Source organism: Leuresthes tenuis, unplaced genomic scaffold, assembly GCF_036924035.1.
Source record: "Leuresthes tenuis unplaced genomic scaffold, fLeuTen1.0.hap1 SCAF_1, whole genome shotgun sequence".
Lineage (NCBI taxonomy): Eukaryota > Metazoa > Chordata > Actinopteri > Atheriniformes > Atherinopsidae > Leuresthes > Leuresthes tenuis.
The window spans coordinates 8,624,768-8,648,347 of record NW_027325355.1 but is presented as its reverse complement, the minus strand read 5'-3'; the positions used below and the strand labels follow the sequence as shown (position 1 = coordinate 8,648,347).

The 23,580-nt window shown below is 43.5% G+C and overlaps 1 protein-coding gene, 5 non-coding genes and 10 pseudogenes across 6 annotated transcripts in view; 2 read left to right on the top strand and 14 right to left on the bottom strand.

Moving 5' to 3' along the window:
* Nucleotides 1-23,580, top strand: part of LOC140291438 (uncharacterized) — an 873,052-nt gene that overhangs the window by 789,662 nt on the left and 59,810 nt on the right. The window lies entirely within an intron of this gene.
* Nucleotides 151-269, bottom strand: LOC140300958 (5S ribosomal RNA; annotated as a pseudogene).
* On the bottom strand, nt 539-657 carry LOC140277476 (5S ribosomal RNA; annotated as a pseudogene).
* Nucleotides 927-1,045, bottom strand: LOC140312163 (5S ribosomal RNA; annotated as a pseudogene).
* LOC140286840 (5S ribosomal RNA) lies at nt 1,315-1,433 on the bottom strand (annotated as a pseudogene).
* On the bottom strand, nt 1,703-1,821 carry LOC140300035 (5S ribosomal RNA; annotated as a pseudogene).
* LOC140300555 (5S ribosomal RNA) lies at nt 2,091-2,209 on the bottom strand. The gene has a single exon (XR_011914843.1). It is a non-coding gene; the product is annotated as a 5S ribosomal RNA (ribosomal RNA).
* Nucleotides 2,479-2,597, bottom strand: LOC140311323 (5S ribosomal RNA; annotated as a pseudogene).
* On the bottom strand, nt 2,867-2,985 carry LOC140295890 (5S ribosomal RNA; annotated as a pseudogene).
* LOC140296913 (5S ribosomal RNA) lies at nt 3,255-3,373 on the bottom strand (annotated as a pseudogene).
* LOC140290282 (5S ribosomal RNA) lies at nt 3,643-3,761 on the bottom strand. The gene has a single exon (XR_011912338.1). It is a non-coding gene; the product is annotated as a 5S ribosomal RNA (ribosomal RNA).
* On the bottom strand, nt 4,031-4,149 carry LOC140284939 (5S ribosomal RNA). The gene has a single exon (XR_011910230.1). It is a non-coding gene; the product is annotated as a 5S ribosomal RNA (ribosomal RNA).
* On the bottom strand, nt 4,419-4,537 carry LOC140297461 (5S ribosomal RNA). Its single transcript, XR_011913199.1, has one exon. It is a non-coding gene; the product is annotated as a 5S ribosomal RNA (ribosomal RNA).
* Nucleotides 4,807-4,925, bottom strand: LOC140300003 (5S ribosomal RNA; annotated as a pseudogene).
* On the top strand, nt 5,532-5,650 carry LOC140301059 (5S ribosomal RNA; annotated as a pseudogene).
* Nucleotides 9,403-9,474, bottom strand: trnaq-uug (transfer RNA glutamine (anticodon UUG)). The gene has a single exon. It is a non-coding gene; the product is annotated as a tRNA-Gln (tRNA).

Genomic DNA, 23,580 nt, shown 5'->3' with positions numbered 1-23,580 from the left:
ATTATTACCTGCAGTTGAAACTTAGAATCTCAGATCACTTCGTGTCTGCCAACAAAGCAGCAGCAGCTGAAGATTACCAACTTCCTCATGTGTCACAGGGTGATCAGACGTTGCAACAAAAGACATGCAGGTGGTAGAGAAAAGAGAAAAAGCTTACAGCATCTGGTATTCCCAAGTAGTCTCCCATCCAAGTACTAACCAGGCCCAACCCTGCTTGGCTTCCGAGAACAGACGAGGTCGGGTATTTTCAGGGTGGTGTGGCCTTAAGCAACAATGTCTGTGACAAATGTGCATTATATAGTTACTGGAATCATACAGTTCCTCGATGTAACCAGATAATTGCCGAGAAAGGCTGATATGTAGTGGGCACATCTTCATCCCTGATGTGATTATTACCTGCAGTTGAAACTGAGACTCTCATATCACTTCGTGTCTGCCAACAAAGCAGCAGCAGCTGAAGATTACGAACTTACTCAAGTGTCACAGGGTGATCAGACGTTGCAACAAAAGACATGCAGGTGCTAGAGAGAAGAGAAAAAGCTTATAGCACCTGGTATTCCCAAGCGGTCTCCCATCAAAGTACTAACCAGGCCCTTCCCTGCTTGGCTTACGAGATCAGATGAGGTTGGGCATGTTCAGGGTGGTGTGGCCATAAGTAACAATGGCTGTGACAAATGTGCATTATATAGGTACTGGAATCATACAGTTCCTCGATGTAACCAGATAATTGCCGAGAAAGGCTGAAATGTAGTGGGCACATCTTCATCCCTGATGTGATTATTATCTGCAGTTGAAACTGAGAATCTCAGATCACTTTGTGTCTTCCAACAAAGCAGCAGCAGCTGAAGATGACCAACTTCCTCATGTGTCACATGGTGATCAGACGTTTCAACAAAAGACATGCAGGTGGTAGAGAGAAGAGAAAAAGCTTACAGCACCTGGTATTCCCAAGCAGTCTCCCATCCAAGTACTAACCAGGCCCAAACCTAATTGGCTTCCGAGATCAGACGAGGTCGGGCATGTTCAGGGTGGTGTGGCCGTAAGCAACAGTGTCTGTGACAAATGTGCATTATATAGGTACTGGTATCATACGGTTACTCTATGTAACCAGATAATTGCCGAGAAAGGCTGATATGTAGTGGGCACATGTTCATCCCTGATGTGATTATTACCAGCAGTTGAAACTGAGACTCTCAGATCACTTCGTGTCTGCCAACAAAGCAGCAGCAGCTGAAGATGACCAACTTCCTCATGTGTCACAGGGTCATCAGACGTTGCAACAAAAGACATTTAAGTGGTAGAGAGAAGAGAAAAAGCTTACAGGACATGGTATTCCCAAGCGGTCTCCCATCCAAGTACTAACCAGGCCCAACCCTGCTTGGCTTCCAAGATCAGACGAGGTCTGGCATATTCAGGGTGGTGTGGCCGTAAGCAACAATGGGTGTCACCAATGTGCATTATATAGGTACAGGAATCATACGGTTACTCTTTGTAACCAGATAATTGCCTAGAAAGGCTGATATGTAGTGGGCACATCTTCATCCCTGATGTGATTATTACCTGCAGTTGAAACTGAGACTCTCAGATCACTTCGTGTCTGCCAACAAAGCAGCAGCAGCTGAAGATGACCAACTTCCTCATGTGTCACAGGGTGATCAGACGTTGCAACAAAAGACATGTAGGTGGTAGAGAGAAGAGAAAAAGCTTACAGCACCTGGTATTCCCAAGCGGTCTCCCATCCAAGTACTAACCAGGCCCAACGCTTTTTGGCTTCCGAGATCAGACGAGGTCGGGCATATTCAGGGTGGTGTGGCCGTAAGCAACAATGTCTGTCACAAATGTGCATTATATAGGTACTGGAATATTACAGTTTCTTGATGTAACCAGATAATTGCCGAGAAAGGCTGATGCGTATTGGGCACATCTTCTTCCCTGTCGTGATTATTCTCTCCAGCGGAAACTGAGACTCTCAGATCACTTCGTGTCTGCCAACAAAGCAGCAGCAGCTGAAGATGACCAACTTCCTCATGTGTCACAGGGTGATCAGACGTTGCAACAAAAGACATGCAGGTGGTAGAGAGAAGAGAAAAAGCTTACAGCACCTGGTATTCCCAAGAGGTCTCCCATCCAAGTACTAACCAGGCCCAACCCTGCTTGGCCTCCGAGATCAGATGAGGTCGGGCATATTCAGGGTGGTGTGGCCGTAAGCAACAATGTTTGTCACAAATGTGCATTATATAGGTAATGGAATCATACAGTTCTTCTATGTAACCAGATAATTGCCGAGAAAGGCTGATGCGTATTGGGCACATCTTCTTCCCTGTCGTGATTATTCTCTCCAGCGGAAACTGAGACTCTCAGATCACTTCGTGTCTGCCAACAAAGCAGCAGCAGCTGAAGATGACCAACTTCCTCATGTGTCACAGGGTGATCAGACGTTGCAACAAAAGACATGCAGGTGGTAGAGAGAAGAGAAAAAGCTTACAGCACCTTGTATTCCCAAGCGGTCTCCCATCCAAGTACTAACCAGGCCCAACCCTGCTTGGCTTCCGAGATCAGACGAGGTCGGGTATTTTCACGGTGGTGTGGCCGTGAGTAACAATATGTGTGAACAATGTGCATTATATAGGTACTGGAATCATACGGTTACTCTTTGTAACCAGATAATATCCGAGAAAGGCTGATATGTAGTGGGCACATCTTCTTCCCTGATGTGATTATTACCTGCAGTTGAAACTGAGACTCTCAGATCATTTCGTGTCTGCCAACAAAGCAGCAGCAGCTGAAGATGACCAACTTCCTCATGTGTCACAGGGTGATCAGATGTTGCAACAAAAGACATGCAGGTGGTAGAGAGAAGAGAAAAAGCTTACAGCACCTGGTATTCCGAAGCAGTCTCCCACCCAATTCCTAACCAGGACCAACCCTGCTTGGCTACCGAGATCAGACGAGGTCTGGTATTTTCAGGGTGGTGTGGCCGTAAGCAACAATGTCTTTGACAAATGTGCATTATATAGGTACTGGAATCATACAGTTCCTCTATGTAACCAGATAATTGCCGAGAAAGGCTAAATTGTAGTGGGCACATCTTCATCCCTGATGTGATTATTACCTGCAGTTGAAACTGAGACTCTCAGATCACTTCGTGTCTGCCAACAAAGCAGCAGCAGCTGAAGATGACCAACTTCCTCATGTGTCACAGGGTGATCAGACGTTGCAACAAAAGACATGCAGGTGGTAGAGAGAAGAGAAAAAGCTTACTGCACATGGTATTCCCAAGCAGTCTCCCATCCAAGTACTAACCAGGCCCAACCCTGCTTGGCTTCCAATATCAGACTAGGTCAGGAATATTCAGGGTGGTGTGGCCGTAAGTAACAATGTCTGTCACAAATGTGCATTATATAGGTACTAGAATCATACAGTTCCTCTAATTAACCAGATAATTGCCAAGAAAGGCTGATGCGTATAGGGCACATCTTCTTCCCTGTCGTGATTATTCTCTCCAGCGGAAACTGAGACTCTCAGATCACTTCGTGTCTGCCAACAAAGCAGCAGCAGCTGAAGATGACCAACTTCCTCATGTGTCACAGGGTGATCAGACGTTGCAACAAAAGACATGCAGGTGGTAGAGAGAAGAGAAAAAGCTTACAGCACCTGGTATTCCCAAGCGGTCTCCCATCCAAGTACTAACCAGGCCCAACCCTGCTTGGCTTCCGAGATCAGACGAGGTCGGGTATTTTCACGGTGGTGTGGCCGTAAGTAACAATATGTGTGAACAATGTGCATTATATAGGTACTGGAATCATACGGTTACTCTTTGTAACCAGATAATATCCGAGAAAGGCTGATATGTAGTGGGCACATCTTCTTCCCTGATGTGATTATTACCTGCAGTTGAAACTGAGACTCTCAGATCATTTCGTGTCTGCCAACAAAGCAGCAGCAGCTGAAGATGACCAACTTCCTCATATGTCACAGGGTGATCAGACGTTGCAACAAAAGACATGCAGGTGGTAGAGAGAAGAGAAAAAGCTTACAGCACCTGGTATTCCCAAGCGGTCTCCCATCCAAGTACTAACCAGGCCCAACCCTGCTTGGCTTCCGAGATCAGACGAGGTCGGGTATTTTCAGGGTGGTGTGGCCGTAAGCAACAATGTTTGTCACAAATGTGCATTATATAGGTAATGGAATCATACAGTTCTTCTATGTAACCAGATAATTGCCGAGAAAGGCTGATGCGTATTGGGCACATCTTCTTCCCTGTCGTGATTATTCTCTCCAGCGGAAACTGAGACTCTCAGATCACTTCGTGTCTGCCAACATAGCAGCAGCAGCTGAAGATGACCAACATACTCATGTGTCACAGGGTGATCAGACGTTGCAACAAAAAACATGCAGGGGGTAGTGAGAAGAGAAAAAGCTTACAGCACCTGGTATTCCCAAGCAGTCTCCCATCCAAGTACTAACCAGGCCCAACCCTTCTTGGCTTCCGAGACCAGACGAGGTCGGGTATTTTCAGGGTGGTGTGGCCGTAAGCAACAATGTCTGTCACAAATGTGCATTATATAGGTACTGGAATCATACAGTTCCTCGATGTAACCAGATAATTGCCGAGAAAGGCTGACTTGTAGTGGGCACATCTTCATCCCTGATGTGATTATTATCTGTAGTTGAAACTGAGACTCTCAGATCACTTCGTGTCTGCCAACAAAGCAGCAGCAGCTGAATATGACCAACTTCCTCATGTGTCACAGGGTGATCAGACGTTGCAACAAAAGACATGCAGGTGGTAGAGAGAAGAGAAAAAGCTTACAGCACCTGGTATTCCCAAGCGGTCTCCCATCCAAGTACTAACCAGGCCCAAACCTGCTTGGCTTCCAAGATCAGACGAGGTCGGGCATATTCAGGGTGGTGTGACCGTAAACAGCAATATCTGTGAACAATGTGCATTATATAGGTACTGGAATCATACGGTTACTCTATGTAACCAGATAATTGCAGAGAAAGGCTGATATGTAGTGGGCACATCTTCATCCCTGATGTGATTATTACCTGCACTTGAAACTGAGACTCTCAGATCACTTCGTGTCTGCCAACAAAGCAGCAGCAGCTGAAGATGACCAACTTCCTCATGTGTCCAAGATCGGACGTGTTCAGGGTGGTTTGTCTGTAAGCAAAAGTCACCATGACAAATATATATTATATAGCTACTGGAACCATATGTTTCTTCTAGTTTTTCACATAATTGGCTTGAGAGGCTGATGTTGATCCTGCACATGTTCTTCTCTCTTGTGTTGGTTCTCTGCAGCTGAAAGTGAGACTCTCAGATAACTTTGTGTCTGTTGACCTCTTCTGTTCCCTGTGTGTAGTTTTGTGTTCAGCGTCACACAGAGAGACCGAGGCTGCTTAGTTAGATGAAATCATCACAAATTGCTCATTTTTAAACAGTTACATTATATTTTAGAAGTCAGAACACAGTGATAGATGTTGTTTCAGCATCTATAAAAAGCTGATTTGTGACTGCTTCTCTCGCTTACGAACATACCACCCTGAACATGCCCGATCTCGTCCGATCTCGGAAGCTAAGCAGGGTCGGGCCTGGTTAGTACTTGCATATGAGACCGCCTGGGAATACCAGGTGCTGTAAGCTTTTTACACCTGCAGGAGGCGCTGCTGCTCACTCAACACGGACAGCTTCTTGACATACTTCACATTGGGAAGGAAATCAGTCAAATAAATTCACTTTTCAATCTTTGTCAAAGACTGGAAATGAGCGCACACATAAAACTCATTTAGGTCACTCATTCATATCATCTTCCAGCACTGCTCAGCTCACAGTGACTTCATCTCTCTGAATTCTTCTGGATACCAAACACACACAAATATTATTGTCTCACGTTAGTCTGCAGACTGTTAACAGATCTTCCTGCAGTCTGCAGATTCATCCCATTTCCTTCCTTCCTAAGAATCCCTGCTGATATCCAAGGTGCTGATCCCAGATCTGCTCAGATGTCCCAGGTTCTCCTCTGCTTTTATCCTCACACACTGAACTGTCTCCTCATCTATGTGTTAACAACCAGAACCCACTGATGTGGGCTCAGAAATAAAGTTTCCATTGTTTTCCAAACACAAATGAATAAATTACAGAGATTTACTGAGGCCAGATAGAAAAAGTGCACGTGCAGCCACTTTAAACTGTCAAATAAGCAATTTAACGGCAGTTATATTTATGTTTCGCCACTAGATGCAGCTATGATTTTATGGCCATAGAGGAAGTCCGTATAACACGTTTGTTTTAAGTGTTTTGATGTTTATATTTATTGTTTAGCAATGTTTAAAGGATATAGTTAATAACATTTGGTGTTAGGTAAAAGTTAAAAGTTAAAACTTGATAAGTTTAGTTTAAGGTGACGGTGATGTCACTTCCGGTTTTAAAAAGCAGTCCGGTAAACTGGTATCATTGATATGGATCCAATTAAGAAAGCAATCAATGAAGACCATAAGCGGTTTTAAGTTTACCGGTTTGTCCACTTGCAGGCCGAAGTGGTATATAAGTTTATGTTTGTAAATAATATATTTTCTTTTAGTTGAGGCATGTGTAATGTAATATTTGTACATCATTTGTGTTTTATCAGTTCTACGGTGTACTTGTGGTGAAAGCCGACGATGAAGACCACAGTAAAAATCAGTGAAAAGAACACAAGTCTCGTATCTGTGAACAAGCCGGCATATGTTTTTTTCCAAAGACCACGTCCAGCATTTGATTGAAATTGAAACACTGAAACGCAGAATGCGACAGTGGGGCCTCTCAAAAAGGGAAGGCTACAGTAAAATGACAGATGATGAACTTGACAGCTTGGTCTCTGCCATCAAGCAAGACTCCCAGAATTTGGGTTGGTGCTTTTTACAGAAAGTTTTTCTTTGCATTATATCATGCACTTGTCCATAGCATTATAAAAAGATTTGTGTCATAATAGTAACATTTGAAATGACCGGGCTTTCCACAGGCACCGGCTGCCGGTCATATAGCCTCCACAACTAAGTCTAGCTGAGGGCCGGCTACTTTAATGACTGCTATTTTTATAGCCTAAAGGCTATCAATATTATTTTTTCAATTTTCTAGTCTGTGCCTTAGTGGAGAGTCCTGGACATTATCTTAACAACGGTCATCATAGCATGTATACCTGAGAAAAAGTGAAATGCCTAAATTGTTTGTTCACATGATTATCAATCAATATATCTTAAATAAAAGTGGTTTTCACTTCTTTTCCTACAGGTCACAGAATGGTAAAAGGTCGTCTTAGGGCTTTAGGCCACAGAGTTCAGTGGACAGAGTGTGGGATTCGATGCACCGGGTTGATAGTCTAGGAATACTACAGAGAATGACAAGCCTCGGATGTGTTGTGAGAAGGACCTACAATGATCCTCTGTCACTCGTACATAAAGATACCAACCACAAGTTGATCAGGTAAGCTGACAGCAAAGGACATCACATGGACATTATATATTTATATATTGATTTAAAAAATGGTCTATGGCATACATTCTGCAGATTTCTGGAATCTGGTGTAATGGACCACGATGTAGCTGCATTAAACAATTGATACATTTTTATTTCACAGATATGGTGTGGTAATGTTTGGAATAGATGTTTTTTTAAGAAAGGTCAGTGTCCCCATGGAGATTATAGTGTGTGATATAATATTCAACTTAATTTTGTTAAAGCTATACTTTTCTTTCTGGCAATTCTACACTTTCCTTTTGTAATCTTAAAATGCTCCTAATAAGCTTATGGCGCACTAAAATGTAAAAGCAAGCCACCAGGTGTTGAAACTACACGCGAACTACAACGCAGGCCGTGCTAACATTAGCCTGGTAGATCACAAGTTGTTTATATTCGGACACGGCAAGCACAAGAATAGCCTTGATGGACGTGGTAACTGGACCGCTGATAACTTGACAACATTCTCCGCTCTGACATCCGGGGGAGATGGAACACACCATCACTTTCTCACCTCACACGTCAGGGAGGAGGGGAGCGTCACAGGTCAGGCAGGGGGAAGAGGGTGAGACTTTGGAGGGAGGGGGAGTTGTTCATTTTTACTAAGTGCTGTGCTACATGCCAGAAAGGTAAGTATAGCTTTAAGTCTAACATCACACATGGAACAATAGTTCATTCATTTATTATTCTTATATTATTGTAGTTAATGTTTAATGTGTTTCTGTGGGGTTTATGTTTTCCAAATGCTCACAAAGATCATGTACCGACACGCTGCCAATAACAACAAGGCATCAACAGCCCAAGATTTCTTCTTTCAGGCTGTAGAGACGCATGGTTTTCCATCCAGGTAACATGCTATGTTTTGTTTTGAGATTGATGTTTTTATGTTTACATTGTTATATTTTTACAAGATTTTAAAAGAAATATAAAGTTGCCTTTACAAAATTGTTGACCCTCTGACATAATCACAATATTATATGTATGTCTTTACAGTGATCTGCTGTTCAAGGGTGTTTCAGTCTTTTAATATAAGCATCTTTATGTATTGATAAATTCCTTTACAACTAGTGTCTCCTCCAGGATTAGCAGATGATGAAACCTGTTGTGGATTTACAACAAAAATATAGAACAAATTTCTACAACACATTCCTGTACAACTTGGACCTGTGCATTGGATCTCTTTTTATCATAGTAGTATTGGAGACTAGTGTGTACATATATATAACTATTTATCATGTCTATCTATTCTTTGCTGCTCAGGTCCCTGATCGTAGTCAGGCCATCCTCCCATGATTAGATAGAGAGGACAGCTGATTTTCCTTTTCCTGCCTTTTGTGTTGAAGGACTGAGTCACACAGTTTTATCAACCACATATTTAATTTTTTTGGACTTTTTTGAAAGAGTATCCATACCAAGGAGTAAAATTGTACAATCCTCTTTTTCCTAAATCAGTACCAACTTGTGCGCACCGCATGGAGTTGACGCTCAGATCCCGGCCGGCAGAAATTGCTGCTGCTTGATTGGATGATTGGTTGGCCCATGGGTGGGCACCGGGTTAATTGTGCAGGCTTTTGAGTAGTTCTCCTTGTCGCTGATTGTTACCATGGGATTGTTTTTCCTGTTTCCTTCTCCTTTGGCTTCTGTGTCCAAATTCCAAATGGAGAGCATGGAAAAATATATGCATTGCAAATGAATATGCAAGAAGAAATCAAATAGATTCAATTAGTGACACCCAGAGGTGAGAAGGCAAATAGCACAGACCCTCTCAGCTGAATGTTTCACTTTTTCCAATATTAACCAATTTAAGCCCTCTCTTTGGAATTGGTCAATCACACACTCTGGTGTGACTGGATAACTGACTAACCTCATCCACTCATCTTCTTTCCAGAACACAACCATGAAGGTTCCACCGAGATTTGAACTCGGATCACTGGATTCAAAGTCCAGAGTGCTGACCTTTACACCATGGAACCCCTTCCACAGGTAAACTATGCTCTTAGTCATGCAAATGCTTGACAATATAAAGGTTTAAAGCAAATTGTTTTTTTTGGCCACCCTTCCTGAGTCTGGTTCTGCAAGAGGTTTCTTCCTGTTAAATGGGAGTCGTTCCTTTCCACAGTCGCCTCAGGCACGCTCAGGATATATATAATATGCCAAATTTGGTGGCATGTTTACACATGTGTTTCATTCTTGGTTCAATTACTAATCTGTTTGTCACAGTCAGATGATATAAATGATGCTTGTTTGAAATAAGGTAATATATATCATTCCAGCATAATTGACAAGCACAGGGTAGCGAAGTCAAGCACACAAAAGAGAGGAGAGGCAGTGAACCAGTGGGTGAAAGACTTCCTCGCTGAGTATGCAGAGAGCTTCCCACAAGTCTCCATTGTCCTTGAGGCAAACATCGACAGGTGCATCTATGGTCAGAAAGGCTTCGAGGACAGCAGCTTTCAGGAGATGTGGGAGCTCTACAGTCAGCATGGAAGATTAAAGAAAAAGCCAGAGCAGTTCACTGACAGCGAGACAGACAGAGAACAGAAGGCCTACAGCTCAGTGAGGAGGTGGTTGAACACACCGGTGACCCACATCACAAGTGTGACGATGAAGAGGTTCAGAAAGTATATTTATGAGAAGGAGAAAGTAAGTGTTCAGAAAGAGAAAGTTTAGAATTACACAGAAAATAACAAATACTCAAATAGGTGGTATTTCATCAACTAAGTGTTGAGTGTTGTAAGTATGCTTGTTTGTGTTTAGTAAGTGAAACATGGTATATCATACATTCTGATTGTTACACTGCCTTATTGTCCAGCAACTGCAGGAAAGCACCTCTAAGTATAGTCCTTCATTATGGCCCGGTGATGAAGCTGAGATGGTAGCTGCATGCGAGGCTGTGGAACGTAAGTAAGACACATCAGTCAATTTATATGAAGTAGTTTTATGTAAATAAGTCATAATATAAGATAAAAAATTTGATACATTTTTAGACTCTACCCAGTCCCAGGAGTCTAAGACTGAAGATTCTGGTCCCAGAGACAAGGTAAAGCTGCCAGACTCCAGTGTTTCCCAAAGGCTTTTTCACCCCTCTTCACTGCCCAAGCAGCCTGAGTCCACCGCACCATTCAAGCAGCCAGAGTCCACCGCACCACCCAAGCTGCCAGAGTCCACCGCACCATTCAAGCAGCCAGAGTCCACCGCACCACCCAAGCAGCCAGAGTCCACCGCACCACCCAAGCAGCCAGAGTCCACCGCACCACCCAAGCAGCCAGAGTCCACCGCACCACCCAAGCAGCCAGAATCCACCGCACCACCCAAGCTTCCTGAGTCCACCGCAACACCCAAGCAGCCTGAGTCCACCGCACCACCCAAGCTGCCAGAGTCCACTGCACCACCCAATCTGCCAGAGTCCAGTGCACCACCCAATCTGCCAGAGTCCACCGCACCACCCAAGCTGCCAGAGTACAGTGCACCACCCAATCTGCCTGAGTCCACCGCACCACCCAAGCTGCCAGAGTCCACCGCACCACCCAAGCTGCCAGAGTACACCGCACCACCCAAGCTGCCAGAGTCCATCGCACCACCCAAGCTGCCAGAGTCCAGTGCACCACCCAATCTGCCAGAGTCCACCGCACCACCCAAGCTGCCAGAGTACAGTGCACCACCCAAGCTGCCAGAGTACAGTGCACCACCCAATCTGCCAGAGTCCACCGCACCACCCAAGCTGCCAGAGTACAGTGCACCACCCAATCTGCCTGAGTCCACCGCACCACCCAAGCTGCCAGAGTCCACCGCACCACCCAAGCTGCCAGAGTCCATCGCACCACCCAAGCTGCAAGAGTCCACCGCACCACCCAAGCTGCCAGAGTCCACCGCACCACCCAAGCTGCCAGAGTCCACCGCACCACCCAAGCTGCCAGAGTCCACCGCACCACCCAAGCTGCCAGAGTCCACCGCACCACCCAAGCTGCCACACAAGAAGCGCATATCCAGGATCCCGCCCAATCAGCCAGAATCTGCTGCACAGCCAACTGAAGCCCCGTCCGCATCCCAAGGCCAGGATTATCCACTGAAACCACCTCCAAATGACTCACCTGTAAATAACATTTACAGTGAATGCAAACATAAGTGTGAGACGCTTCTTTAAACTGTGCTCCATGTGTATCATTGCATGTTACAAATAATAAAAACAACTTTGCTTTGTACGTGTTGTGCGTGTTACAGGTGGAGTTAGAGGGCTGGGTACGTCTTTGGGAAAACCCAAATGGCATTCCAGCAGCTGACATCTCATGGCTAAAGGAGGACACAGACAGAGGTCTCTTCACTGCCGTTCAAATCTACAAGGACATCACTGGTGTGCTCAAGAGGCGAAGGGTGATGAAGTCAGACCGCATGTGGTTTTCCCCTCCAGAACCTCCAGGCTTCGTCGGAGGTGCTCTGCCTGTACCACACCTGTTTTTCCACAGCCGTGTCTTTGCGTGGCGCCCTGTAGGAGTCTGGAGATGTTCCCTGAAGTGTCCTCGTGGCGATGAGTGTGTTGGAAAGGGTCGTAATGTGTACCTGTACAAGTCTGGCTACCACCACCGGGTATAACTCAATTCAGCTGTGTTAGAGTAAAAGCATCATGGCTGAATAATGATTACATTGTATCTAAACATGTAAAAGGAAAAGTTCCTTGAAAATCATCTGGATTTGATGATATATTGTTATATGTTATTATCATTATTGTTATTATATACACACATGGACAAAATTGTTGGTACCCCTCAGTTAAAGAAGGAAAAACCCACAATTCTCACTGAAAGCACTTGAAACCTACAAAAGTAACAATAAAGGAAAATTTATTGAAAATTAAATAATCAAAATCAGCCATTACTTTTGAATCGTTGATTAACATAATTATTAAAAAAAAAAAAAACTAATGAAAGAGGGCTGGACAAAAATGATGGTACCCATGACTTAATATTTTGTTGCACAACCTGTTGCAATCACTGCAATTAAACGATTTCTGTATTTGTCAAAGAGCGTTCTGCAGCTGTCAGCAGGTATTTTGGCCCACTCCTCGTGAGCAAACTGCTCCAGTTGTCTCAGGTGTGATGGGTGTCTTCTCCAAATGGCATGTTTCAGCTCCACAGATGTTCAATGGGATTCAGATCTGGGCTCATGGAAGGCCACTTTAGAATAGTCCAACGCTTTTCTCTCAGCCATTCTTGGGGGTTTTTGGCTGTGTGTTTTGGATCGTTGTCCTGTTGGAAGACCCATGACCTGCGGCTGAGACCAAGCTTTCTGACACTAGGCAGCACATTTCTCTCCAGAATGCCTTGATAGTCGTCAGATTTCATTTTACCTTGCACACATTCAAGACACCCTGTAGCAGATGCAGCAAAGCAGCCCCAAAACATTGCTGAGCCTCCTCCATGTTTCACCGTAGGGACAGTGTTCTTTTCTTCGTATGCCTGGTTTTTGAGTCTATGAACATGGAGTTGATGTGCCTTACCAAAAAGCTCCAGTTTGGTCTCATCTGTCCAAAGGACATTCTCCCAGAAGCTTTGTGGCTTGTCAACATGATTTTTTTCAGCAGTGGTGTCCTCCTTGGTCGTCTCCCATGAAGTCCACTTTGGTTCAAACAACGTCGAATGGTGCAATCTGACACTGACCTTTAATTTCTTTGGAGGTGGTCCTTGGCTCTTTGGATACAATTCGAACGATCTGTCTCTTCAATCTGTCATCAATTTTCCTCTTGCGGCCACGTCCAGGGAGGTTGGCTACTGTCCCGTGGGTCTTGAACTTCTGAATAATATGAGCCACTGTTGTCACAGGAACTTCAAGCTGTTTAGAGATGGTCTTATAGCCTGCACCTTTAAGATGTTTGTCTATAATTTTTTTTGGGATGTCCTGGGACAATTCTCTCCTCTGCTTTCTGTTGTCCATGTTCAGTGTGGTACACACCTTTTCACCAAACAGCAGAGTGACTACTTGTCTCCCTTTAAATAGGCAGACTGACTGATTATGAGTTTGGAAACACCTGTGATGTCAGTTAAAGGACACACCTGAGTTAATCATGTCACTCTGGTCAAATAGTTTTCAATCTTTTATAGAGGTACCATCATTTCTGTCCAGCCCTATTTCATTAGTTTGTTTTTTTAAATAATTATGTTAATCAACATTTCAAAAGTAATGGCTGATTTTGATTATTTAATTTTCAATGAATTTTTATTTATTGTTACTTTTGTAGGTTTCAAGTGCTTTCAGTGAGAATTGTGGGTTTTTCCTTCTTTAACTGAGGGGTACCAACAATTTTGTCCATGTGTGTAAATGATGTATTTGCCGTCTTTAGCATGAGTTTACAAAATATCTTCCTTCTAACTTTTTAAGTTTGACATTTTAGGTGAGATTATATATCAAAGCAACAATAAATACTTAAAAAATGATCATCCACACAAGCTGTGATTTAGGAGGACAACTGAAAGTGTATTCATACATTTCCCTGAACGATGCTGAAGAAGCACTTTGCTGCCGTTCCTCTGGAGGCTCGTGCTCTAAAGTCAGTGAAGTTACTGACTCTTTTTGCTGGGACAAAAACAGACTGAATCTCAGTTGCTTGTTGAAAGATCCTTGAAAAAGGACCAACCGTGTTGTCTGTGAGGCCACAGTCGGCTGTGTCACCATCCACATCATTATCTGAGAGAGGGAAAGAGATAAAGACAGTCCTGTTCAAATGCATTGCAAAAAGTCTCATTTTGGTGGGACTGACACAATATTCTGGTTTTCTCTGTATCAAATACCTGAGAATAAAAACATTTAAGTTGTTCAGACGCTTGAGATGAACAGTTCATCATCAACCAACACATCTGGAAGTAACATCATTTTCCAGAAAATGCAAACAGCATTTCAATTGAATATTAATTTAGCTTGCAAGGAAACACTTGAGATAACTAACACACACCATATCCTCAGGTTAGCTTATCGCGCCCTTTTAGTTTGGTCTAAAATAAAATGGCTTCATAAGCTAATAGCAAATCAAGCGGCTAATCTGGAGGAGATAAGGTCAGCTGCTGGACTTGCCTGACTTAGAGAACTGTAGGAGTGAAGGGAAATAAAGAATAAAGCCAAACACATCACTTCCACGTCAAAAAGTTGAATGTTAGCGCATTAACTAACGTTAGCGTCTTAGCTAGCTATAGCGCTAATGTTAAGAAGTTTAATGTTAGCATATTAGCTTCCACTGGCGCTCTAACGTTGGCTGGCTAATGAACATTTTTCTTAAATGTACAACTTACATCTGTTTCCCTCCCACAAGTCTGTTTTATAGCATCTGGTATTCATCATGAAATAACACCTGGAGATGTATTACAGAGAGTAAGAGATGTGGAAGCAGCATCAAAGCTGAAAATGGGAACTTTAAACCTTATTGGATGTTAAATTAAATGTGCTGAAGAGCAGGATTTCTACACACATCACCATCATCATGATGAGAGCTCAGCTGCATAGAAACATAAGAAGAAGCTCCGCTTTGTGTGATTAATGATCATCAAAGATTTGTCACTTTCAGTCAAGAATTTGTTCCAATAATCTTCCAGTGAACTGATTGTGGATGTGAAGTTTTTTATAGCAAAGTGAAAAATCTTACAGCACCTGGTATTCCCAGGAGGTCTCCCGTCCAAGTACCAACCAGGTACTAACCACCTGCTTAGTTTCCCAGATCGGAAAGAGGTCAGGGTGGAACATTTCTGAAAGCTTCAGACCAGCTGCAAATCTTTTTCATCAGCTGATGTTGCCACAACCATTGTCATTTCTCACTGAAGAAGTCCTGAAAGAGAATTTTAAAAACCTAAATTCAACTATACTTCTCTGACGATTAGAAATAACTACCCTTGTGGATAAAAAGCATGCCATTAACACCAATTTCTCTGATGGGACTTTGTGATGAGCCGCTTTTCTCCGCTACTACTTAAAGAGGAACAATCAATGGATTTTCTATCATTTTCTATCTTGTCAGTTCAGAACAGTGACGTGTCCTGCTTTCCGGGGCAACTGGAAGGCGACTTTTAAAGAATTCCACAAAGACTCACGGGAGAGAAAATGTACCCAAAAAATGGTGTACAGATCTTTTTTATGCACTTGTAATAACTTTGTAATAACACCTGTGCACTTTCTCACCTCCCTGTTATCTGCTGTGTATCGATGGAGATGGTATTGACCGCAACACCATCACTGTGAACCAGAGCGGGTGAGACTACTATAAATACCGTTTGCCGCCCAAGCAATATGAAGTGATTAGGGCTACTGTTTCTGGCGAATACATACCGACCTCCCTCAGGGATTAGTCTGTATTTCCCCCGATATGTTCGGGTCATGAAGTCCAGGTGTGTGGCTGACAAATACCTCCCTTAAAAAAAAAAAAAAAAGCGCCAGAAAATGCATCTGTGATCACTTTTTTTCATCTCATTCTCTGTATAATCCAATAGCTGTCCTGACATACATACACTAGTTAACTTTACTCGGTTATTAACAATACGCACTTATGATTGTTATTTATGAAGTGACAGTTACTTGGTGAAAAACATGCGCAGTAGCAATATTCATCTCTCCCGCTCAGCAACGCACCAGTCCAGCACACAGGCCGGGTCACTGAGGGGAGCCTGCTCACTCCACTTTTGCGCCGTCTTGTCCTTTCCTTTGGATAACAATAAATAAGGTAAGTTATCAATCATGTTCGTTAATATGTTTTAATTAGTGCTACGACTGTTAGAGTTCGCTAGCTAACGTTAGCATTTATTGGCGTTAGCGTTAGCGAGCTACCAAACAGGCCTAACGTTAGCCTGTTCGGGCCATGGTTAAAGCGAGTTTGGGTGGTTTCCCACCATAGTCCTGTGATTTTCTTAAAACCTTTTTACAGTTCCAAAGCCTAATTACTTTGAAAGTCCCACATTTGAAATGTTGTAGCACGAGTTTTCCGTTTTCACCAAGTTGACAGGATGGCATTTTGGCCGGACTTTCAAATTTGCAACGTGGAAATAACGTTTTTTCAGTGAACGCAGCTTTAATGTGTCTGACGCAGAGAGGAGGATAAATGAGCTTCATAATGCACTGGCGCTGTCTTTCCTTGAAAGAAATGGTGAAGTTTTTTGTTTTTTTTTACTTTGAATACAGTGTGGGTGAAGGAAAAATATGTCACGCGAATGAAAGCAACAGTTGTTTATGAGTACATTAAACGTCAGGGCTGCAGCCATAGTTAAATTTCCATGGAGCAGGGAGTCGTTTGCTCCGTGTTCATTTGACTCAGTCTGAGTCTGCAGAGAAGCTGCGGCTGCGCACCGGTCTGTAGCCCCACAGAGTGCAGGGATGAACGGCTCCTCTCCTTGTCCTTCTCCCTCTATGATAAACTGTAAGTCACGTATAATGGGCCTGTGACCAAAATGAGTGAGAAATCTGCTCATTCTTTATTTTGAAAGGATAAAAAAGGGGAAACCCCTCTGAATCTCCAGGTTTACTGCAGGACCAAACATGTGTTTCAGTGTCAGATGTTGGGAATTTGTTTGACTTGTGTAAATCGCTCAGGAAGCATGACAATAGCCGACCGGCTGGGAAATGCTTGCTATCTAAATCTTGCATCCTTCTCTGGGTTCCCTTGTTCATGTTGTAACTTCTCTTCATTTGAAGGTGACTCAAATATAAACACAGATTATCCCAACATTTCACAAACATGGACTTTAAGAAAATGTGTTCATTGTCAGAGCTTCTTGTGCCATGATAGTTAATGTTAATGTCATTTTTTCAGTTCCCTCAAGTACTTAAAACACAGTCGGACTTTGGTCACTTTTTGGGGTCTAAGTTGTTTTCCAATGTGCAATTTTACTGTCAAAAGTATTTTTAAACCTCTGATTTTTTTTAAAAGAAATCTGTCACGAGTTAAGTTTTGATTCTTGTCTTGTCTCGTCATTTCCTGTTTTATTTTGAAATCACTAACGTCCCTCTCCTTTCAGGTACCTTGCCCTTCCTCCTGAGTCTGCGTCTGATTGTCTTCCCTGATTCCAAAGTGTTTCCAGCTGTTCTCCTTGGCTCCTCTTGTGCTCTAATAGTCTGTGTCTCCCTTGTCTTGTGCCAGTGTGTTGTTTCCACCATGAGCCTCACCCTCGCCTCTTTGTTCCACAGCCACAGCTTCCTTCAGCCTGCAGTCGAGCGTATCCTTTGTTGTAATTTATTCTTTATCCGTAGCTTTAGTTTTATTACGCTCAGTTTCACAGCCTGGTTTTGTTCCTCTGTTTTTTTTGGAGTGATCTTTGTTGTAATCTTTTAATCATCTCCGTTAGCGGAGCTTTTGCGTTGGTTAATTGTTTTAGTTTCATAGCCCTCCGTTAGTGGAGTGATTTTGTGTTTTGCTCTTGGAGGATCTTTGCGCCGCCGTTATAGGTGTGCTGATAGATAACTGTTAAGGTTTCATAGTGCCTCTGTTTTTGAGAGAGCTTCTTTTGTTTAAGTCCGCCTCGTTAGGAGAGCTGCGAGTTTCTTATCTTTAATAGCTCTTTGTTTTCCTCCTGGAGTGGAGAGGCTTTTGGTTTGATCATTTTCACAGCTGCACTCTCCTCCTCCATAGTTATTGAGGAGAGTGCTCAGGAGTTTCACAGCCCCTTTCTTTGCTCTGTGAGCAGATCATCAACCTGTTGTTTATATGAATAAAGTCTTGACTTTGAACTCGACCCTGCATCTGTGTCCTGAGGCCTCGACTAAATCTTGAGACATATTTTTATTTTGTCTATATTTAAGTTTTAGACTAATCGACGAGCAAATTGTTGGTCAGGAACATCCCTCGTGGGTCCAACTCGCCTCAGCTGACGAACTCAGATGGATCGTCCCAAGAAATCTACAGTACATCCGATGTGATAGAAGTACAGCCTACAACCCCTGTAGAGCTTCTGTTGCTGCTCTCTGTCACAGCTGTGGATTGTTTCTCCAGTCAGTAACTTGTTTGCTGCTCTGTCAGATAATGCAGCGACACGTGTTTCCTACAGACTGTCACAGACATTTTTGTGCTGTAGCTTTTGAATGCTGCTTTATCGACAGCTTAATTTAACTTAAAGCAGCACTTTGCTGCTTGTTTCCTCCTCTCTCCCCCTGCTTTTTCTGCCTGTGCTTTTATAAAAGTGCTGCTCTGTTCTGTTAATAAACCCTTTCAGTTTACAGCCTCTGAGGCTGTTTTTACTTCTCAGACCATCCTGAAAAGGATCATGAGGCCGATGCCAGATAGTGAGGATGAGCACAGCAGCCTGGAGGAGACGTGCAGCTCAGGCTTTCTGAGAGACCACACTGAAAATGCTCAGATTGTAAATGTTCTCTCAGAGAAACAGACCTGAAAAATGTACATCTCCTAAAGCTGCTGCTGATTCTTCACACTGACTCCATATTTCTGAAACCTGGTGGTGGAAAATCTACCCGGTAACATGATGGAAACATTGTTTTATTTTACCGCAGAAAGACCAGTTTCTTTTTACAGGTGAAGCAGAGATTCTTTGATCTTTGGGTAAACTTGAGAAAGTTCTGCTGTTCAGCATCTTATTGGCAGCTTTAAATACTTCTGACTGTGTCTCTGTGGGCTCCTCTCAGGAACTGCACCAACTCCTGAAGCTGTGGACAGGTTGGAGTATACCTCCCCAGCACCTGTATGCAGGAGTTCCTCCTGAAATGACCACGCCTGTAGCCTCAGCCTGCAGGACCTGCTGAAACTGCCTCTGAAGAGCCAAAGCTAGCAGACATTCAGAGAAAAGCTCCAAGCGTCTGTTAGAAGTACAGACTTTGGCTTTGGAATGATCTGATGTGAATAATGTGAGAAACTGAGCGTCTTTAAGGTGAACATTTCAAAGTTGTAGCAGTTAGTCTGTTCCTCTGTTTCATGCTGCTCATTGAAGGCTGTGGAGCAGTGAGCCATGTTAAGGCTTTACCTCATTAACTGGAAGTGTGTGAGGTTGGTAACAGTTCAGGAGAACTGAGAACAAACATTTCAGTCTGAAGTTTTATTTACAAATGTTAAAGTTTGGTTAATAAAGACGATTGAACATGAAGTGTTTGGTGCACTTTTCCATCCAGCAGTGTGTGAACGTTGGTGAACTCGTCCAGTTCTGCTGTGGCTGCATCAGCTGCTGTGGTGCGGCTGCATAGATGTGGAGTGCATCCATGAAGGGAACATCGGGGTCAGGTGACCTGGCCATGTTCTCGCTCAGGTGTCCTTCAAGCTGCACTTGGGCTCCTTCAACTCGGTCCGTTTCACCTCCGAGGTCATCAGAGCCGTGTGGTCCATCCCAGTCAGTCCCACAGTCTGCCTCCACCTGAACACAAATAAAACACCATCACAGCTTTAAGCTTATTCAATAGTTTGTAGGTTTTCTGGAGACTTAAACAAAAGCTTTGGCATCTTCAGATGTTTCACTGAAACATTTTCAGTTGCAGTTTTAAACTGAAGCTATGAAATCAGTTCTCCTCAGTATAAATATTAAGTTCTGTAATCTCGCCAAATCATTTTAGGCCTTTTAAATGTATCATTTAAATAATGGCTCCTGATATGATGCACTCAGCTGTTTTAACACACCTGATCAGGATCCTGAAGGTGTCTGAATGATGTCCAAAGCTGGTGGGGAGACTGGCTGCCTGCTGCTCTCAGGCCGTGATGGTTCCAAGCATCCATGAAGAAGGCAAGTTGCCTCTGCAGCTGAGGCAGAAAAGCCCAGTGGAGAGCAAAGAGATGACTCATCATCAGGGGTCAAAAGCCCTTCTCTCTCCAGGCTGAGAAACAGAGTATGGAATGGGTCAAGGACTGGAATGGAAACATCTGTCCATCAGCGTTCTATCCTGGAAGAACAAGAGACATGATTCAGAGAAACATTCCAAGCAGGAAGAGAAGATGTTTCTGCTCTGAATTAGAACTTCTAGCTGCTGGATGTTATGACTCTACAATGAGGAAACTGATGCTCATAAGTTCAGTGATGGCTTTAGAAATGTGTGTCCAGCCTAATCTGGTCTTGGTGGAGCACTCGCCTGAAAAACTAAGTCTGAAAATGTTTGATGCTGCTGCAAAGACAAACAGTTCCATCACATCACGATCCGTCACAACAGAAAGAAATCCTCCTCCTCCTCCTCTGTCTCTAACAGAGCAGCAGTGTATGTGGACCGTCCTGCTGGCACTCTGTCCTTCTACAGAGTCTCCTCTGACACACTGATCCACCTCCACACCTTCAACACCACATTCACTGAAGAACCTCTGCATCCTGCACTCTGGTCAGTTCATTCCTCTGTATCTTTATAGAAAGTGTCTTTCTGTCTGAGAAACACTCACTGTTGAGCAGAAAGTTCACTCTGCACATACCTGCCTCTTTCATTCAGAAACACATTTTCAGCTTCATGGATTCATGGAGGGATGCACAGATATATCGTCCTAACATCGGTATCAGCCAATACTCAGCTTGTTATCTGCAATCGAGGAATCAGCAAAAAGGATAACATGAACCGATGGCATTGACTGATGTTGAGCTGGTGTTGCAGGAGCTTTGCCCTGAAACTGACCGGCTTGGCCTACAGTTGCAGATTCAGCAAATATCCAGTAGATGGAAGCTTAATTCCACAGCAGGCAATCTATTCTTCACAAGAACATTTTGTTTGGGTTTACAAGTACTGAAGTAATTGAGTAGGTAAGAGTTTAACTTTTGAAACTGTGACTCCATTCTTCACCCTGGGCTGGGACTCCTGCCCCTGGAAATCTCCTTGACGACACCTCCTCCTGAATCTGATGAATAGCACCAGAAGTCATCTGGGACCTGGCTTGGCACCTCCTTCCACCACAGGCGCAACTGCCTCGGCCGCCGGATTAGTGGCACAATGTTCAAGGAACTTAGCTTTCAGAGCAGGACCCAGGCCAGCGAAGAAGCGTCGAAACTTCTCCTCTCTTTGTGCCACATCTCCATAGTCGGGAAATGCCTCCACGACCAGCAAAAACGCAGACTTGCTCAAACAGGTTGGATGAATCCTCGCGAGCTCACCGTAGTAGTCGCCGCCATCTCCCGTCCCTCCAGCCAAGGAAACTCTGGCTTCCGTCACCAGCAAATGGAGCGGGTAGATCCACCAAACAGAGACCAACTGAACTTGACAGGGTCATGTCTCCACGCCGCGTGATGCTAACTTAGCCTCGCGCTAACTCACACAGCAAGCTAACTTCCATGGACCGGCAAAAGTCTAAACATATAAAAACATCAGCTCTGCCACCAATGTAAGCGAGCTTGCTGGGTTAATTCAACTTAACACTTTAAAATAAAAACATTAATGGAGACTGGATACAGAGTTTAACTTTCAGAACCTGCCGCCCCCGTTTTATTACTCCTCCCAGAATCCTCGGTACTTACTGCCTACAATACGACAACTCTAGCCAATGTGAGAGGACTCTTCACCAAAAAGCCAAGACAACATTTCTGACAGTTGAATCGTACTGAAGTCCGCTGGAGTCCAACAATGGTAACTGGGATCAAGCACCAAAAATACAAGAGCGAGAGACGCTCATTGGAGCTCCAAACGTGTCTGATGGACGACTGTTTGGTGTCTCAGGTCCCAAAGATGCTTGAATTAGAAACTGAAGGCCAAACTACACACTGTTAGGTTTAAGCTTTAACATTTGTATCAGCCAGTAAACCAGTTGGGTTGTGTGTTTTTATAAAAAGTGTCACTTAAACTGTGATCTGTCACATTCAGAGCTTGGAATCACGTTGCCCCATTTCCATTTTTGGTGATAGCCAATCACGATGGCACTTCTCCATAATTCAGCCCAACAGCCAATCACGTTGCCCCGTTTCCATTTTTGGTAATAGCCAATCACGATGGCACTTCTCCATAATTCAGCCCAACAGCCAATCACGTTGCCCCATTTCCATATGTGCTGATAGCCAATCACGATGGCACTTCTCCATAATTCAGCCCAGCAGGACTTCAGGTGACTTTAACTACAGAAGGTAAATATATCGTTTTTTCTACGTGGCGATTTTTTTGTCAAACATGCTAATGCTATTGTACTGCTCTATATTGTACTGCTAATCAGTACGACATATTAACTTCTGTTGTCACAAAATTCTTAAATATGCATTGCTGCTACTAGTATTAGCTGATAACAAGCTAGGGTATGAATGAAATCTATGTAGTATTCACTTCTGTTGTAATATATGTGTAATATGTAGGCTACTGCTATTAGTTAATAATTAGCTGTGTGTTTGTGTGATTGTATGCAAGTAAGAACTTATGTGTGTGCATGAATATATATATTTTAATAAGTTAAAAATAGTGCACATTGGTCATATTTCTGTGATGTACAAATATTAGCTGTTTGGTATAGATATTCTTTCTCTGTTAATGGCAGATGGCTTCCAAACAAAAAAAAAACAACACAGGGCCATGGGAGAGGAGGAGTGGATATCCCGCCTGCGAAAATTTGCTGCCTCGGGTGTTTGGCCCTCTGAGGCAGGAAACAGACCAGCACCTCGGCAGAAAAAGTGGCATGATCTGTATCTGAAAGGTAAACCTGCACAGAGTGATATGTGTATCATATTAAATGTAAAGCTGTGACATATTTAAAGGGAACACCTTCTTATTTGCTGTCAAACATTAATACAGATTGAGAAATGCCCAATGCAGATGAGGGGACAAATGTCACTGTTTGGAGGTGCACAGAGCTGTAACTGCGGTTTGCATGCAAAGAAGGTATCAGAAGGCTCTCATACATTTATGACGTGCTGGTGGCAGAGCAGCCAGGGCCCTCACCTGCAGATTCACCACCACCAAAGGACGTCTCCTTAGCTGGTGATGAACCGAGAAGACCCATTGTGACTTTGGTATCAGTAAGTAATGAGGATTTACTTATGCTGATATCTATATTAATATTATTAATATACTCAACTGTATAAAATGTACAAAGCCCCAGTTAAGGTTATGTTTTTCTTTTTGTCAGTTTACAAAGCCACGGTTTGGTGGCTGTCATGGTGCCATGCTGAAGCCAAACTTAAGTTTGGCTGATAAGCATTCATCTAAGGTAATGTAAAGAGAATGATACATAG